Raw genomic sequence first — 17,321 nt, forward strand, 5'->3', positions numbered from 1 at the left:
CATAAATAAGACCTATTTTAATATAAGCATTTTTCAAACCTGTTTCTTGTCATTACTACTTTGGAGTGTGGTGACAATTGTCTGGCAGTGTGTTGTGGCCATGGTTTCCTTTGCCCTCTCTGAGTGGTTGTATCACACAGGGTGCTCAGACTATTTTGGTACTCAGAAGTCACAGTAAATCTGAATTCCACTTACAACAGTATGTGATGCCTCTAGACTTCTTTTTGAAAGATAGTTCTATTTCAGAGATCTGGGAAAACTTTAATGAGAGGAACAAAAGAAACCGCAAATGCCATAACTGGATTCCCTTTGTGGTAAGTGTACTCATCTTCAATAAAGTTTTATAGAAGTAGACGGTAATGGAAATGTAGCAGCAAGAACTTTTAGATTTGTGTCAGTTATAAAGTACCATTAGTGGAGGAAATTAATTTTTATCTTAAATTAGTAGTGCTATTTACCTTTTATTTGTAATACCTTTCTTTGTGTTACTTGTCTCTCATCTCAAGTATAGATGTCAAGCATCCAAAGATATTCATTGCCCAGAACTAAGATGAGATTGTAATAATGCTGAGGAAATTTAATGTGAATTTCTAGTATGAATGCCTAAGTTGTCTACTAATGACTGCATCTTATTAAATATTGGAATTAATTCATTCCCTTAGGTACAAAGATTTTTTACCTACAAGATCAAAGACAACACTTTCTTTGAGTGCTAGAAGCATAATTTATAGAAACCCCCTTTTCAGTTCCTAAAGATAAGTTAGTGTCATAGAGAGAAATATATTCACACACTATCTAAATGTGTCGACAGTATACCATTATAACTAACTCATCCAATCAGAAGTAGAAAGTCAAGAAGTCAAATTCTGAAAGTTTTAGAGTTAGAAACAAACCAATTGAATTTCATTTCAACATTTCCTAAAGGCTTATACATATTAAATATGCAAATCGTGTTTAAAATTCTGAATAAAGATACTTTTGATTTAACAATCATTACTTTCAGCTTTTCTGGAAGAATCTCATGTGGCAGGATTTTTTTTTAACTTGTCTAAGTAAAGGTGTATTTCAAACAATTGCATGTCCTTTGTTAAGTGTTACTTTCTTATGTAAAGTGCCAGAAAAGGGGTAATGACAGGAGAGATGTATAGTTGATGAGGCATTGCCTTGTGTGCTGCTAACCTTAGATCTCTGGCCAACATATTGTTCCCTGAACTCTACAAGGAGTCAATCCCGAGTGCAGAGCCAGAAGTAAGTCCTGAACACTGCCACCAGATTTGGTCTCAAAACCAAAACAAACAACTCTAAAAACAACACAAAACAAAACAGAAAAGAATTCATTAAAATACACTATACTTGTTAAAATTTCTTAATTGATATAAAACATCAATGCGTTAGTCATAGTAACATCACAGCTCAAGTTTCATAATGTGCTGAATAAATATTTCATTTCCAAGTTCATGCCAATTAGTCAATGTTATACTAACCTTTAGAATGGAAGTAGAAATGAGTTTGTAACATGGAAGACAGTTCTTTCTAGCCTCATAAAATAAATTTTACTCTTCAAATTAATATGATGAGGATTTTATATTTGGTGAAAAATTATATTTGCTTCAGTTCAGAATGAAGTGATGGTTCCATTATACATTCTAACTGTACTTATGGTCGTACACTTAGAGAGTAGTGAATACAAGTAGAAGTTCACAAAAAGGCAATATATATAATGTGCTTTAATGACATTTTTATGAATTATATCTTTAAGCTGTCATTATGAGACTCATTTTATTCATCATGAATTCATTTAAGATATCAACTTCTGAAGATTCTACATTCCTTCTAGCACTATAGTTTCTATTCTATAGGTGATTCGGCAGCAGTGGAATTAGATTTTCTACTTATAAGGCCACAACAATTTAATCCCATTATACATGGATATAGAGGCAACCCATATTTTTTATGAAACTCTGCAGTCCCTCACTTTTTTTCCTTCCTCCATCTATTATTCCTCTCTTCTAGTTTAGTTGCTCTTTTTGTTTCTAACAGCTAAAGAAGAGTTAGGAGCATAAGTTTTCTAAGGATTCCAAATTATATCTGTCTATAGAATATGATTAATATTCTTATTAGCATATTGTCTTTTTCTGGAAAAATTGTAAAGGCCCTGAAATGAAGGCTCTATCAGGAAAGGATCATAAGGAAACCTGTTTCACTGAGAGAAATCCTCTCCTCTGTGAAAAGCTCGGAGCCATAAATAGATTATTAGCTTCTGAATAAATTAACATCAGATGAATGAAAAATTAAATTACTTTTTACTTTCTAAGCCATTACAATGGGCTTTTCTTTTGCTTTTAAATGTTTTTTCTTTCCCCTGCTCAAAGTCGGAGCATGCACAATAGTTAATTATAATCGTAAAGCTTTAAAAGATACTTGTTCCTAGGAAAAGGAGACAACAATTGCAAATTGTTTCATTTTCATCTTATGTTTTCTTCCTATCCTCTTTGCCTTCTTATTGTAGACATTATCCAAATTTCATTCCTTAGATGGATGCTTTTTTTTTAACAATCTATGGCCATGATTGATGCATTCTTGATACCAGTCAAGTTAATAAAATTATAAAGACAATTTCATTCGTAACATTGCAGCCCAAAATAGCAAATCCAGCACTGGCACCTCCGCAACCATCCCCTGCCACCCTGTCCAGAAGTGTTAGAGTCGTTAGTCAGGACCCCCATGTACACTATGATCACGGTAACTTCCATGTAAGAAGATTAGTTCATTTATAGCAATAATTACTAAAGTTCTCCAATGTTATCTACAGAGAGACTAGACTAGAGTGATCATGGGTGTGACCTTGTCCTTAGTTCTATCTCTGACCTTTTCTGATACGGTGACATTGTGACAGTTCTTATGGCTACATTTAATTTTGTTTATTTGAAAATTGTGGCTATCAAAATCTACCTTAATGACTTATTATTAGGAATACAAAACTAAACTCAATGTCTAAAGAGGAGTATATGGTCAAAGAGTGACAGTATTGTCTGGCTTTCTTATAAAAGAATAAAAATCTCACCACAAAATCTTCAGTAATATTTCATATACAAAATTTATTTACTTATTTGTGTAAGTACACATTTGTTTTTATTTTTCTATATGGAGGAATGCTATATCTAGATTAATTTGTATTGAGAAACTATAGGTGTAAAAGTACACATGTACAGTACAAATTAACATGTCATGAAGGGTCAGTGTGTTTGAATGAAAATGTAGCTTTCAGCCTCAGTTTTACTCTACTTAGTAACTTGCTGCATTATGCATCTATGAATAAGCTTCTATTTTCAGCCACAAAGGTCAGGAAAATGTACAGAGTATGTTTGTGTTCTTCTCCACTCATTTATTCCTTCATTCTTCAAATAAAGCATGCATTTACCCTCGTTTATTTTCTAATTTTGTGAGAATAATTTAGAAACACTAAAGTTAAAATAGCTATGATATATTCCCTGGTGTTTCAGTGGCTTAACTGTTTGAGTAAATAGTCCCCTTTTATGTTTAAAATAATATGTACATTTGTCTATTTGTCTATTCCTGTAAATGTAATATGAATATATGTATATGAAATATCACATTTTCCCAAGACCTTAAATGGGGACATTGTAAATGTATCAATCAGAACTTGAAAATTTGCACAGCTGGACCTGACCCAGTAGGAAGAGAGTAGTCAAGTATATTCCCTAGAGATGCAAAAAAGTACCTGAACACATAGGATATCTTTTTTAAGATATAGTTTTCCATTTTATTGTGGCTAAAATAGGAAGAAATGAGAAGTTTAAAGCAGAGGAAATATATGATGATACATTATATTTTAACAAGGACTTTAGCTGTTGCTAGGTGATCACTAGATTTTTCAGACCATTAAAGAGAAGACTAAGAAAGTAAAAATATAAATCAGCACAAATAGTCTTTGTCTTTATTTTCTCCCACTCCCAAGTTTCTTTCAGTTTTATTTGGAACTTTAGAAGCAACATTATAGAAACATGGTAGGAGAACCTTATTTCACGTTGTAATTAGGTTGCTATGACAGCAAAGCTCTAAATTAAGCACTTCACTAGAGTTATCTGGCATAACTAAACTAGCCTTCCAGAAAATAAATCCAGTCTTTGCCTTGACTTTTTTTTACTGATAACTGGATTATTTTGAAAGAAGTTCTTAATATTTCCAATTAACAACTAATTCATAACTAACAACTCATAGCACCTTTCAGTGACTAGGCACACGGTTAAATGATCATTTATTTTCCTAATCAGTAAATACTTATTTGTCACACAGACAACATTTATCCAGAATCTAAAATTTTAAAATTTTGTTTTAAGAACTTTAGACAGGAGAAAAGCAAGTTTTCAATTACAATAAAAACTTTACAAGACATTAAAAGTGGAAGCTAATGTCAGCCTAAGAAGTAAATTGTTTAGTGATTATTTATATTCTTCAGATATACAGACTGAGAAAAATTGTTTTTGGTTTTAGGTGTCGAATCTTGGGACTCATATAAAAAAGAATGAGTTCTACCATTGAGCTACATCCCTGTGAAGAACCCTATGTGATATAAAAGTGTTCTTGAAATAAATGTTTCAAAAAACTCCAGATTATAACAGTTTACAGCTTTTCAAAGATAGTATACTTTCTTTGTAAGATTATTTTCTCATTAATAAAATATAATTCTTCATTTTCTTATTATTTTTACAACACATTTCAAGATTAACAGGCACAGTGCTCTGTGTATATCTGTATATCGCTAACCTTGGCATCTGTTGTAGTTTATCTTTTAGTCTGTAAAACTCATAGTAGAAGAGACTCTTAAGCCAGTGAAAACTGGGATGATCCAAAGACTCTTATAACAATTCTTATTTTCCTCTAAAACATAAAGTATTTTTGTTTTTCCCCCACAATCACTAATGTCAATATTAACTCCCAAGTTTAGTGAGGGTACAAGTAAAGACACTTCTTTTTTTCTTTTATATTATTTTTATTATTATTACTATTATTGAATCACCGTGGGATACAGTTACAAAGCTTTCAGGACTGAGTTTCAGTCATATAATGATCAAATACTTATCCCTCCACCAGTGTACATTTTCCACCATCAATGTCTCCAGTATCCCTTCTGCCACCCCCACTGCCCTCACCTCACCCAACCCCAACCCCTGCCTCTACGGCAGACAATTTTCTTCTTACTCTCTCTCTGCTTTGGGGCATTATGGTTTGCAATACAGATGCTGAGAGGCTATCACATTTAGTCCTTTATCTACTTTCAGCACACATCTCCCATACTGAGCAATCCCTCCAACCATCATTGACTTAGTGAGCCCTTCTCTATACCACCTGCTTTTACCCCAGCTCCTGAGGCAGGCTTCCAACTGTGGAGTAATCTTCCTGGGCCATGTTTCTACTGTCCTTGGGTGTTAGTCTCATATTACGTTATTTTATGTTCCACAAATGAGTGCAGTCATTCTATGTCTGACTTTCTGACTCATTTCACTTAGCATGATACTCTCCATTTTCATCCATTTATAAGCAAGTTTCATGACTTCATCTTTCCTAACACCTGCATAGTATTCCATTGTGTAGATTTACAAAAGTTTCTTTAACCAGTCAACTGTTTTCGGGTATTTAGATTGTTTTCGTGTTCTGGCTATTGTGAACAGTGCGGCAATGAACATACAGGTGCAGATGTCCTTTCTATTGTGCTCTTTTCATCCCTGAGATATATTCCCAGAAGTGGTGTTTCTGTGTCTTATCCATTTATATACTCCATGATTGGATTGTTATTTTATGATAGCAATTAATACTAGCTAATTTGTGCCATTAGACATGGCGAGCATAATTTTAATATATGTCTAAAGCTAAAAATATACTGTGTTTTTTGTATCTCATTTGCATTTTTGAACTTTAATTATTCAAAACACAAAATATTTATCAAGGTTCTCCCTTGAACCTTCTTCACCCATGATATCTTTCCTAGCCTCTTCCATTCAGAAAGACTGAGCTCTACTGTAAATGCCCTCTGGCTTAATTTAATTTTGCTTTGTCCATCCACCAATAATATTTTTTTATTCTATACATATAGATATGCTTGAGCTGGCACCAGTAATGTCTCCATTGTAAGACTTCCTGTTACTATTTTTTGGCATGTCAAATATGTCACGGGTAACTTGCCAGGCTCTGCCATGCGAGTGCGATACTCTCCATTGATTGCCGGGCTCTTTAAGAAGGGCTGGAACGGTAGCACAGCGGGTAGGGCCTGGCAAGCTACAAAGAGTATCTTGACCGCACGGCAAAGCCTGGCAAGGTACCCGTGACTTATTTAATATGCCACACACAGTAACAACAAGTCTCAAAATGGAGACATAACTGGGCCCGCTCAAGAAAATTGAGGAACAATAGTAGGACAGTGTTTTATACATATAGAAAAACTAATTCTATATTTCTCTTTTGAGATAGAAACTTCTGAGATAGTTTGCTCTTTATAATCTCTACAACTAAATTCCATTCTGCAGCAAGTCATGTGAGTATACAATAATTCATACTCATACTTGCAGGTGATATATCATTATTATTCCATGTATATTGTCCTAAAATTTGATTGTAAATAGTTTAGTCCCCTAGTATATTTTTAATGCTAATGTTGTAGAACTTTTGACATATATATTTTCTATTTTTAGGTATCACATATAAGTTTTTCATGTATTTTGTATGTGTTTTGGATAATGATTTAGAAAGTAATCAGATTTTATTTATTGTGGATAAAATGTGCATGATCAGTTTTCCCAGGATCATTTATTTATGAGCTTTTCCTTTCTCAACTGAGTGTAAATTTTAGTCATAAATTGTCAGTATATCTTTGGTTTTATTTAGATAAGATCTTGGTTATATAGTGTTGATCTCTGTTTTTGTTGAAAAAAAGCAATATATATATACTAGAGGGGGGTGGTGTGGACTACAACCAACAGTGCTCAACTTCTATGGTCTATTTCTGTGTTTCTGCTCATTGTTCACACTTCTTGGCACTTGGGGTAGGGATGTCATAGTACAGGAGTTTGAAGCGGGAGTTAGTTTATGTAGTACAAAACCCCTAGCTCCTGTGATATGTCTGTGGCTCCTAAATACCATATATAGTTTTAATTACAATCATTTTCTGTATAGCTTGAAGGTTTAGGTAACAAGATTCCTCCATTTTGCTTCATTTTTCTTAAGATTAATTAAGCATTCAGAGTCTTTATGCTCCATATAATCAGTGTAGTATTTTTATTTCCTTTAGAAGTATCATAAAATTTTTATACAGATTGCATTAAGCCTATATACTACTCTTGATAAAATGGACATTTTGAGTATATTAATTATCCCATCCATGACAGATAATATATTTTTATTTCTTAGTATATTTTCTCTGATATTAGCATTGTCTTAGAAGTTTTATTACTTTTTCAAGTGCTTCATTAATTTTCAGGCCTTTTATCTCTTTTGTTAAATTCATTCCTAGGGAGTTAATTCTTTTTACACAATTATAAATGTGATGCTTTTAATTTCCAGTTTGTCCTGTACTGTTTACATGTAAGAATACAGGACATTTAGTATATTTATTTTGTGTTATATTTCTTTCGTTTTTACATTTATTTGTATTATTATATGTGATATTTTTAAATATTGATTCCTTTTTATTTCTTATTGTATACAGTTGATCTGGTTAATACAGACATTGCAAGAGAGGATAGTGTTGCCATTTTTATTATTTTAAGAAAATATTTTAAGATTTTTTTTACTATTGTGTATAGTAGCTGTATATTTATAGTATATGACCCTTATTACGTTGAAAGATAGTTCTTCTATCCCTATGTTATCAAGAATCTTGTTATCTGAACTTTATCAAATGCTCCCCTGCATTTCATGCAAGGATGGTTTGACAGATGCAAATCAATCAGTGCAATATACCTTTTTTGAAGTCATCCCATTTGGGTTTCTTGGTTGCTGATTCGTCGCTTAGACTGTCAGACTGGAATTCTCTCTTCCTGTTACTTTTATTTGCCTGCTGAAATTTATTCTTTGGTAATTTATCCCCTTGCTGCTTGTTCTTAAACTGTTTCACACCCTTTTCCCCAGGTTTTGTGGCACTTTTCTCAAAGTTCTTAGAAGTGATTTTAGATTTGCCATCCTTAACAACTTTTCTTGGAGGTGTCTTTGAAGAACTAGAATCATTTTTCTTAGGAAATCTCTTTTCCTGTGATTTCTTTGAACCTTTTCCTGAGAATTTCTTTTTCCCTTTGACTTCCATTGTATCAATGCTGACACGTGGGACCCACACACGCACCCACCTGAACTAGATTTTTGATTGCAAACTTTTAAATGTGTCCTTCTCCAGTTGAAGAAAATAAAGCACAAATGTAAGAGCTTTCTAAGAGATTTTCAGATTAAATATAAAAATATCTGCATAGTCTAATGCGGTCTAATGCGGTCCTCCCATTGTTCATCGATTTGCTCGGGTGGGCCCAGTAACGTCTCCATCATGAGACTTGTTACTGTGTTTGGCATATCGAGTACGCCACGGGTAGCTTGCCAGGCTTTGCCTTGCGGGTGAGATACTCTCGGTAGCTTGCTGGGCATTCTGAGAGGGGCAGAGGAATCTAACTCGGGTCGGCCATGTTGGCTGCGTGCAAGGCAAATGCCCTACCTCTGTGCTATCCCTCCAGCCCATCTGCATAGATTATTTTAAATATTTTATTTAAATACCTTTTCTACATTTTAGTGCAGTTGAATATAGGTTACAAAAGTGCATCATTTCATTTAAAATATCAATAATTTCTAGAAACATTGCAAAGTTGAGCTTTTCTTTCTAATGACTAAATTGGTATCTCAAATTGTTATTTAAAAATTAGTATAATTAAAAACTTAAAAAATATATATATTTAAAATGCCATTTCAAAAAATGATACTTTATATTAAAAAAACTTATCAAAATTCTTCTGGGGTGTGTGGCACTTTTTAAGTCTGACTTTCAATTGAATTGATTCAGTTTTTTTAAATATGTCTAATGGATATTAATATCTATTTATAAATGCATTCACTTTCTTTATACAAGGTGTAACTTTCAAGCTATGGTCATGGTCACGGTCACTCCCGTTGTTCATCGATTTGCTCGAGCGGGCCCAGTAACGTCTCCATTGTGACACTTGTTACTGTGTTTGGCATATCGAATACATCACGGGTAGCTTGTCAGGCTCTGCCGGGCGGGCGAGAATCTCTCGGTAGCTTGCGAGGCTCTCCGAGAGGGGTGGAGGAATCGAACTCAGGTCAGCCATGTTGGCTGCGTGCAAGGCAAACGCCCTACCACTATGCTATAAGATTTCCAATATATTGAATTCAGATTTGGTTTAACTGATGAACTACATGAACTTTATCATCTTTTAGTAATTCACCAATTTAATAATTACTTTGAATTTTTAATGATAAAAAAATCTATTCCAATAGATTAAATATGTTTTAATATAAAAATCAATGTATTACTTGAAGCAAGCATCCCTCACTTTGTTTTATTTAAACAATCTCAATTTTTTAAATCTATTTGACAAAAACTGACCTGGCTTCAGATTTGTGACCTACTACTCATTTATTACTCAAGTTTTAGAAAAAAAGAAAAATAAAATTTGGAATCGTAATAAAACTTGTGTAATAAGAGCAAATGTTTAGGTATTCAAATACGAATGACAAATAAATGTAAAGATAAAGTGGTAGCTGCAAAGTATAGCTTTCAAGATGCCATTCTTTCTTACTAATGCTTTATAACAAAAAAAATGTTAGCACAAGAGTTCAAGCAGAATTTTATAACATACTAGCTATTAATACATTATATGCACGAAGACTCACTAATCACTGACTTCCTTGCTCAGTCTTTATCGGCCGAGGAAGGGAATAAAACTATATTTATGTTTCCTCCCAAAAGTTAAGAAGAAACTTATATGAATAGCCAGTGCTGATCAAAGCAAGCTCCCTGAGTATTTTCTGTTTCTTAGGTGCTGCCTCTTCACCCCCACAATAAAAATTAATTATTATTAGAGAGTTAGGATATGCAAAGACTAGCTACATTTTCACAAATGCAGGGCAAGAAAATCAAAGCATCTTTTCCCACTGACCTATATTAATGTTGTTTTCACAAAACATATTTAAATAATAGCAACAATGGGGGTTTGGAGACATAGTACAGGGGGTAAGGTACTTCCCTTGCACACGACCGACATGGGTACCATTCCGGGACACATATGGTTCGCTGAATTCTACCAATAATGAACTCAGAGCACAGAGCTGGGAATAAGCCCTGAGAACGTCATAATATGGTCCCAAATATGATGCTGATGCTGATGATAAGAAAGCAAAACCAATTAAAGAGAAATAGCCTAAGTTTAGACATATATTTTATTTAATGTGTACTAAAACTTATTTATGTATCATAATATATGGGAACACATTCTTTATTTTTAAACACTTTTTTGTATAATTTCTTTTCTTTCTTTTTTCTATTTATTTAGTAATTTATTATTAAAAATTATTTTTTCTGGAGCTGGAGCGATAGCACAGCCATTAGGGCATTTGCCTTGCACGGGACCGACCCGGATTGGATTCGCAGTGTCCCATATGGTCCCCCGAGCACCGCTAGGAGTAATTCCTGAGTAAAGAGCCAGGAGTAACCCCTGTGCATTGCTGAGTGTGACCCAAAAAGCCAAAAAAATTATTATTTCTGAAATACTCAGCTGAATCACAAGTACTTAGCTGAATCACATAATATATGAATTCAAATATAATGATGTTGTCCCTTTTCAGCCCCAGCACAGTGACAGAATAAAAATAAATGAGTCTAAAATTTTAGCATTTCTTACAGTGTTTTTGTTACCTTCTACTAAATTAAGAAAGAACTATTTATTCATACTTTACTAAGGATTTTATACTTTTCAAATAATAAATCGTTTCATTTATTTTGGATTTCTTTCTATGAGTATTTAGATGATTTTATGGAAATAAAGATTTTGTATTTTACTTGTTAATGCAGGCACTTGTTCATTATCTATACCAAAATATTGTATAACATAAGACCACCATTACCTATGTAGGATAAAGCATACTCATTTATAAGCCTGTACAAATATTCATTTAAATTTTAAAATTTATTTTCCCTTTTCAATATTATTAAATTGCATATTTATGATATGTATCTACATCATGCAAATGTTAAATTTAATTGTTTTCAAAATTATTAATACCATTGTTTAATTTATGTATCTTTTTAAAAAGTTATAGTTTGTATAATATTTTATCAGCTTATCATATACTTAGATGTGTCACCTTGTAGATAAGGAATATAAATCTTTAAAAGATTATCAGACTAATTGAAAGTCATAATCAGATTTATAATTCAAACTTAGTGATTATGTTCCATATTTGTATGTGGCAGTTAAAAAATTAGAAGCAAGACACCGTTATCTAATTGACAATTACAATGAAATGTATTAGTCTTTCTCCTTTCCCTTTAGTATTTTCTTCTATTTTATCCTTCATTCCTTTATATTCTCTCATTATTGGCATCATATCATCTCTATGCATGAGGTAGTTCATCTCATTTCATGATGATAGTTGAAATGTCTTTGTTGGCTAGAGAATATGGTGAAAGTTGCTTAATTAAACACAAGTAGATGTTGCTTCTGAAGGAATATTCTAGATGAAATTAAATTTTAAATCAGTAAACTTTAAATATAATAGATAACATTCCATGGTTTATGTGGACCTCATCAAACCACTTACGGGTCTAAGAGAAAAGATTTGAGAGATAGGATGGAAGAACGTCTGCTGTAACTTTGTGTGTTTTTTTATATTTGTTGTATTATGTTAATTTTTCCAGAGAACTTTGACTAAAATATGGCTATTTTCCGCATTCATCTTCTTGAGAAAACTTTGCACTAGGCAATTGCATTCATATCATGATGTACATAAATTTCAATTATGTTCATTATTCAAGTTTGTGTGACACAGGATATTTATTGGGGGAGGGGAATCACACATTGCAGTCCTCAGGGGCTAGTTCTGATTTGGTGTTCAGGGGTTACTGGCAATGCTTGGGGAATTTTGAGGTGAAGGACTGAACCCAACTCTCCTGCGTACAAAGTGTATTTACAACACATTGGTTTATCTCACCAACATAACACAAGGAATTTTTAAGATAATTTTTTCTTGTGAGATTTATAAGTATTATTGGAGAAAGAAACTGTGATCAAAATAACATGAGAGTCACTGAGTTCCCAAGTTTGATATGGTTTTGAAAAGAATTTTTGGGATTATTATATTTAATGTTCATTGTGAATTTTCAGGAAGGAAATCACTTAATCACTTAATCCCCGTTATTCATCGATTTATTCGAGCGGGTGCCAGTAACGTCTCCATTCATCCCAGTTGCGTGCTAGCATAGCCCAATGGTATCTGTTCGTTTTAGGAACATGCAGAGCCTCAAACCGATCATTTAGGGTCTTGACGAAGAAGTCTGACCATCTTATAGGTGGGCGTCCACGTGATCTTTTGATGTCTCGTGGAATCCAATCAGTAATGGCTCTAGTCCAGCGGTTGTCTGTAAACCTCATTACGTGTCCAGCCCATCTGATTTTTGATGTCTTGGCAAATGAGACAGCGTCCCTGATTCTTGAGCATTGACGAAGATCAGAACTCCGGATTCTATCTCTCATTTGAGTGAATCGTGATATTCCAAGCATAGTTCTTTCGATTCCTCTTTGAGAGACCCGAATAGCGTTCTCATCCTGTTTTCGTAGGGTCCAGGTCTCTGAGGCATATGTTAATGCAGGAAGAATAGTGGAATCAAAGAGATGTGCTCGTAGCTGGAGGTTCTTTGTCCTTTTAGTTATTTCTTCAATGCTCTTGAAGGCATTCCAAGCCGCTCTCTTCCTCCTGCGTAACTCAGGTGCCAGGTCATTCATCATGTTGATTTCTCGACCTAAGTATATATAACTGTTGCATTCGGAGATGGTGGTTCCATTGAGAGCGAATGGAGCGTCAGGAACAAGACTGTTTCTCATAAACATTGTCTTCGTAAGATTCAGCTGTAGTCCGACCTTTCCACACTCACGGTCAAAGTCCGCAAGCATTTGTGCCGCTTGGCTGATGTTTGGTGTTATTAGAACGATGTCATCAGCAAAGCGGAGGTGGTGTAGTTGCCGACCATCTATCTTCACTCCCATGTTTTCCCATTCTAGTCGTCGCATGATGTTCTCGAGGGTGGCACTGAAGAGTTTTGGTGAAATGGTATCACCCTGCCGAACCCCTCTCTTGATATGGATGATTACTTCTTTGTAGAATGGTGAGATCTTGGTAGTGAATCCGCAATAGAGTTCACGAAGGATCCTGATGTATTGAGTTTGTATGCCCTGATTGGCTAGGGCTTCCATGACCGCTTCCGTCTCAATAAAAGAGGCGTCGGTGGTGTCGGTATCCTTGTCAACACAAACTTAGTCACAAGCATTGATTCATTTGAATGCCTAACAACCCGAATCGGATGATTACACTTGAATAAATGTGGCTCACTACCGGCAGTTTCTATCTTTGTTGTCTATGCACCAACATCCAGTTATGGTGAAAAAGAAACTGAGAAATTCTACATGGAGCTGGAGAAATTCTATAAAGAAGATCACACCTTCTACAAGATCATTGTCGGTGATTTTAATGCCAAGATAGGACCAAGAAGATCAGTCGATGAACTCCACATCGGAACCCATGGCCTGGAATGGAACGAACAAGGTGACAGACTGTCTGAGTTCATCATGTCAACCAAAACCTTCCATGGTAACTCACAATTCCAAAAGGCTGTATCTAAACGTTGGACATGGGAGTCTCCCGATGGACGGTTCCACAATGAAATAGACCACATCATATTCAATCGGCGGTTTTGCCTAACCGATGTTGCTGTTGTCCCAAAATTCCAAACGGGATCAGATCACCGTCTTCTTCGTGCAAAATTCTACCTCACAGAACGAGGAGAAAAGAATGCAAGGTTTAAGAAGAAGACTCCCAGAACAACCACCAACTGGGAACTTTTTGGCTCTGTTGCAGCAACATGGGAAGATGCCATCATTGACAACATTGATGAGGAATACGATCGAATGATTCAGCACCTCCATGATTGTGCAAGGAATGCCAAGAGAGAGATAACCACAAAAAACCGTCTTTCTTCGAACACTCTTGAACTTATTCGCCAACGTGGCGTGACACGTGCCTCAGGCAACCACAAGCAAATGTCCGAACTGGCAAAACAGTGCAGAAAAGCCATCAAGGATGACCTCAAAAACAGGAGAGCAGCAGTACTGGTAGATGCAGCAGAAGCTGGGAAAAACATTCGTAATGCCCGCCTGTCCTTCACCAACTACAAAACCAAGATGACTGCCCTCCGACATCATGATGGATCTATCACATCTTCCAGAAGGGCAATGGAGAAGATTATTCATGACTTCTACTCAGATCTCTTTAATAGCCACATCCACTTGCCCACATACCACATACCACATGATGGATATGTCGTTCCCAATGTTCTCCCTTCCGAAATCCAACATGCCATCTCGTCGGTAAAGAAACACAAAGCACCTGGCCCAGACAAGATCAGACCTGAACACCTGAAGAACTTACCATCAGTACTCATCAATACATTAGCTCGACTCTTCACACGCTACCTGTCTGAATGCAAGGTTCCATCCCAATGGAAAACCAGCAAGACTGTACTACTATACAAGAAAGGAGACATCCACGACATTGGCAACTATCGCCCAATCTGCCTATTGTCTGTCATCTACAAACTATTCACTCGAGTCATCCTGAATAGGATTAGCAGAACACTAGATGAAAGACAACCATGTGAACAAGCTGGATTCCGAAAAGGATTCAGTACCATTGACCATATCCACACAATAACCAAGCTCATTGAGGTATCTCGGGAGTTCAAGATGCCGCTCTGTCTAACGTTCATTGATTTAAAGAAGGCCTTTGATTCTGTTGAGACAGGAAGGAAATATAACACATTATTCCTACCAGAGCATTTTAAAAGAAAATTTTCTTCCACAAAAAAAAAAAAACAAGAGAACTTGTGTTCCCCATCACGTGCTTAATGAAATCATATACTATGATTAAGTTTTGCCTCCCAAACTTGCATTTTTTCTCCTTCACAACCTAGAGAGTTCATGTGGGACTTAGAGTTCAACATGCTGGAACACAAACAGCAGCCTCTTCATTTTCTCTCCACTTTAATTCTCTGCTCAAGCTTTATGGACTGTGTTTAACAAGACCTTTGTTCTCTGAATTTGACTTATTTCACTTTATGAGAGCAGTGTCAAGAGTTAAATATGAATAGAGAAGAAAGTGAAAAGAAGAAAAGGGTATTTATTCTCCAATTTCTACCTCGGTGCATGGAGAATATTAAAAGCAACATTTTAGATGTCCATGATATCTGAGGAGCATGATGTCAGAGGCTTGCAATATGCATAAGTTTTGATGGTATGTTCTCTAGGAAGTACATAGCTTTGATTGAGCATCTTTCTCCTAGGGTTACAAGGCTTTCCTATTTTAACCGTCTCCATTCCGGTGACTCCTCAGTTACAGATCAGATATGACTTTTCTGCTTCAACTCTAGCCATAACATTGCTCAATTCTTTATAATTACTATTTCAATGATTACTTTAGTCACTTATTTTGAGGTTGCCAGGGACAATGATAGAAAGGTCAAAATTGAATTCACTATCTCCCAAAACCTGTTTCATGTAAACTTGCTAATGTCATTGATGGAGTTACTTTTTACTTCATTGTTATATGAGAATAAAAAAAATAAAAAATAACACTGAATTATATGATAATAACTGCTAATGATTGAGTTTATGACTGTGCTTGAAAATGTACTAAACTATTTATATATTACTTCATCCAGGCCTCTCAGCAACTTTCTAAATTAAAATGTAACTTTGTTTATATATTTTATCAAAATTTATGACTAATGGTTAATTCCATTAAAAGTTATCAAAAAATATGAGTTTATTTCAACACACACCCAAAAGAAATATCATTATATTGGCCAAAAGTTCAATAAAATTTATTGTGTCATAGAGGTAATGGAATAAGAACTGGAGCCAAATTTCTATTTTATTATTTTATGTCATTTGCTTCTTAGGCTGCATCTCTCTGAAGAGCTAAGGTGATAAAGTTCTTGGTTTAATAGAACTGTAAATAAACCATTACTAGTTTCTATAGAACATTGACTCTGCATACATCCTATGGCAAGAAATTATCTTATAATAAGTTTGCTATAATACTCTTCTTTAAACAAATCCAGCCAATTCAATCTATATAAACCTAATACTTTTATGATTTCCTTGTATACCTTTTCCCAGCTCATATCTCTTGTTTCTCCTAACGTTATGGGCTTTGTGATCTATCCTCTGGCTTTTCTATTTCAGTTTAAAAAAAAAGAAGAAGAAAGAAAAACATCATTGTGTTATCTACTGCAGAGAGCCATGCTGTTTTCCCCCATTACATTTGATATCCCTATCTAGGCCACAACCATACCTTATTCATGTATAAAGACAATTTAACCACTATACAGAACTCTGTTATCTTTACTCTGCTGTTTCTCAAAGAACTACCAACTTACCAGCCTAAAAAAGATTGAATAAATAAAAGCTTGAAATCTCTGGATATGAAAAATCAGAAAACGGGTCAGACCAATAGTACAGCAGGTAGAGTGTTTGCCTTGAATATGAACAAACTAGGTTTGATCCCTACATCCCATATGGTCCCCCTGAGTGACTTCCAGAAGTGATCCCTGGGTGTAGAACCAGGAGTAAGCACTGATCATAGCTAGGTATAGCCTAAAATTGAAAGCAAATTAGAAACGTACTTCAGATAAGATTTAAATTCCGAACTCAGAGATTATATTTAAAGAAATGAAGAACTAGCAAACCAACCTCTTTGTCAAAGATCATACAAGTGATTAGTATCTACTGGAAGCTGGTACTCTTTTCTCTTTCAAGTTCTTATTGTTAATTTAAATAGCGTATATTATTTACAATTCTAATACTAAGTGCCAATGATATATTTATTCAGGAATATGATAGAATTTATTCTTGTTGCTACTTTGAATTCAGGCAAGCTGCTCTTAGTAAAATATTAAAATTTTAAAAGTAGGGCATATACTTAATAATCATCACTCATTTTTTTCTTCTACGTTTTCTCCAGAACAAATAAGTCACAGC

The 17,321-nt window shown here is 34.7% G+C and overlaps 1 protein-coding gene and 1 long non-coding RNA gene across 10 annotated transcripts in view; one reads left to right on the top strand and one right to left on the bottom strand.

The window, feature by feature from the left end:
* The window catches only part of TRDN (triadin), a 426,217-nt gene that overhangs the window by 220,332 nt on the left and 188,564 nt on the right, over window positions 1-17,321 (bottom strand). The window lies entirely within an intron of this gene.
* On the top strand, window positions 136-4,714 carry LOC130033350 (uncharacterized). The gene is made up of 2 exons (XR_008793962.1): window positions 136-314; window positions 4,516-4,714. It is a non-coding gene; the product is annotated as an uncharacterized LOC130033350 (long non-coding RNA).

Source organism: Sorex fumeus, unplaced genomic scaffold, assembly GCF_029834395.1.
Source record: "Sorex fumeus unplaced genomic scaffold, SorFum_2.1 ptg000054l, whole genome shotgun sequence".
In the NCBI taxonomy this organism is placed as follows: Eukaryota; Metazoa; Chordata; class Mammalia; order Eulipotyphla; family Soricidae; genus Sorex; species Sorex fumeus.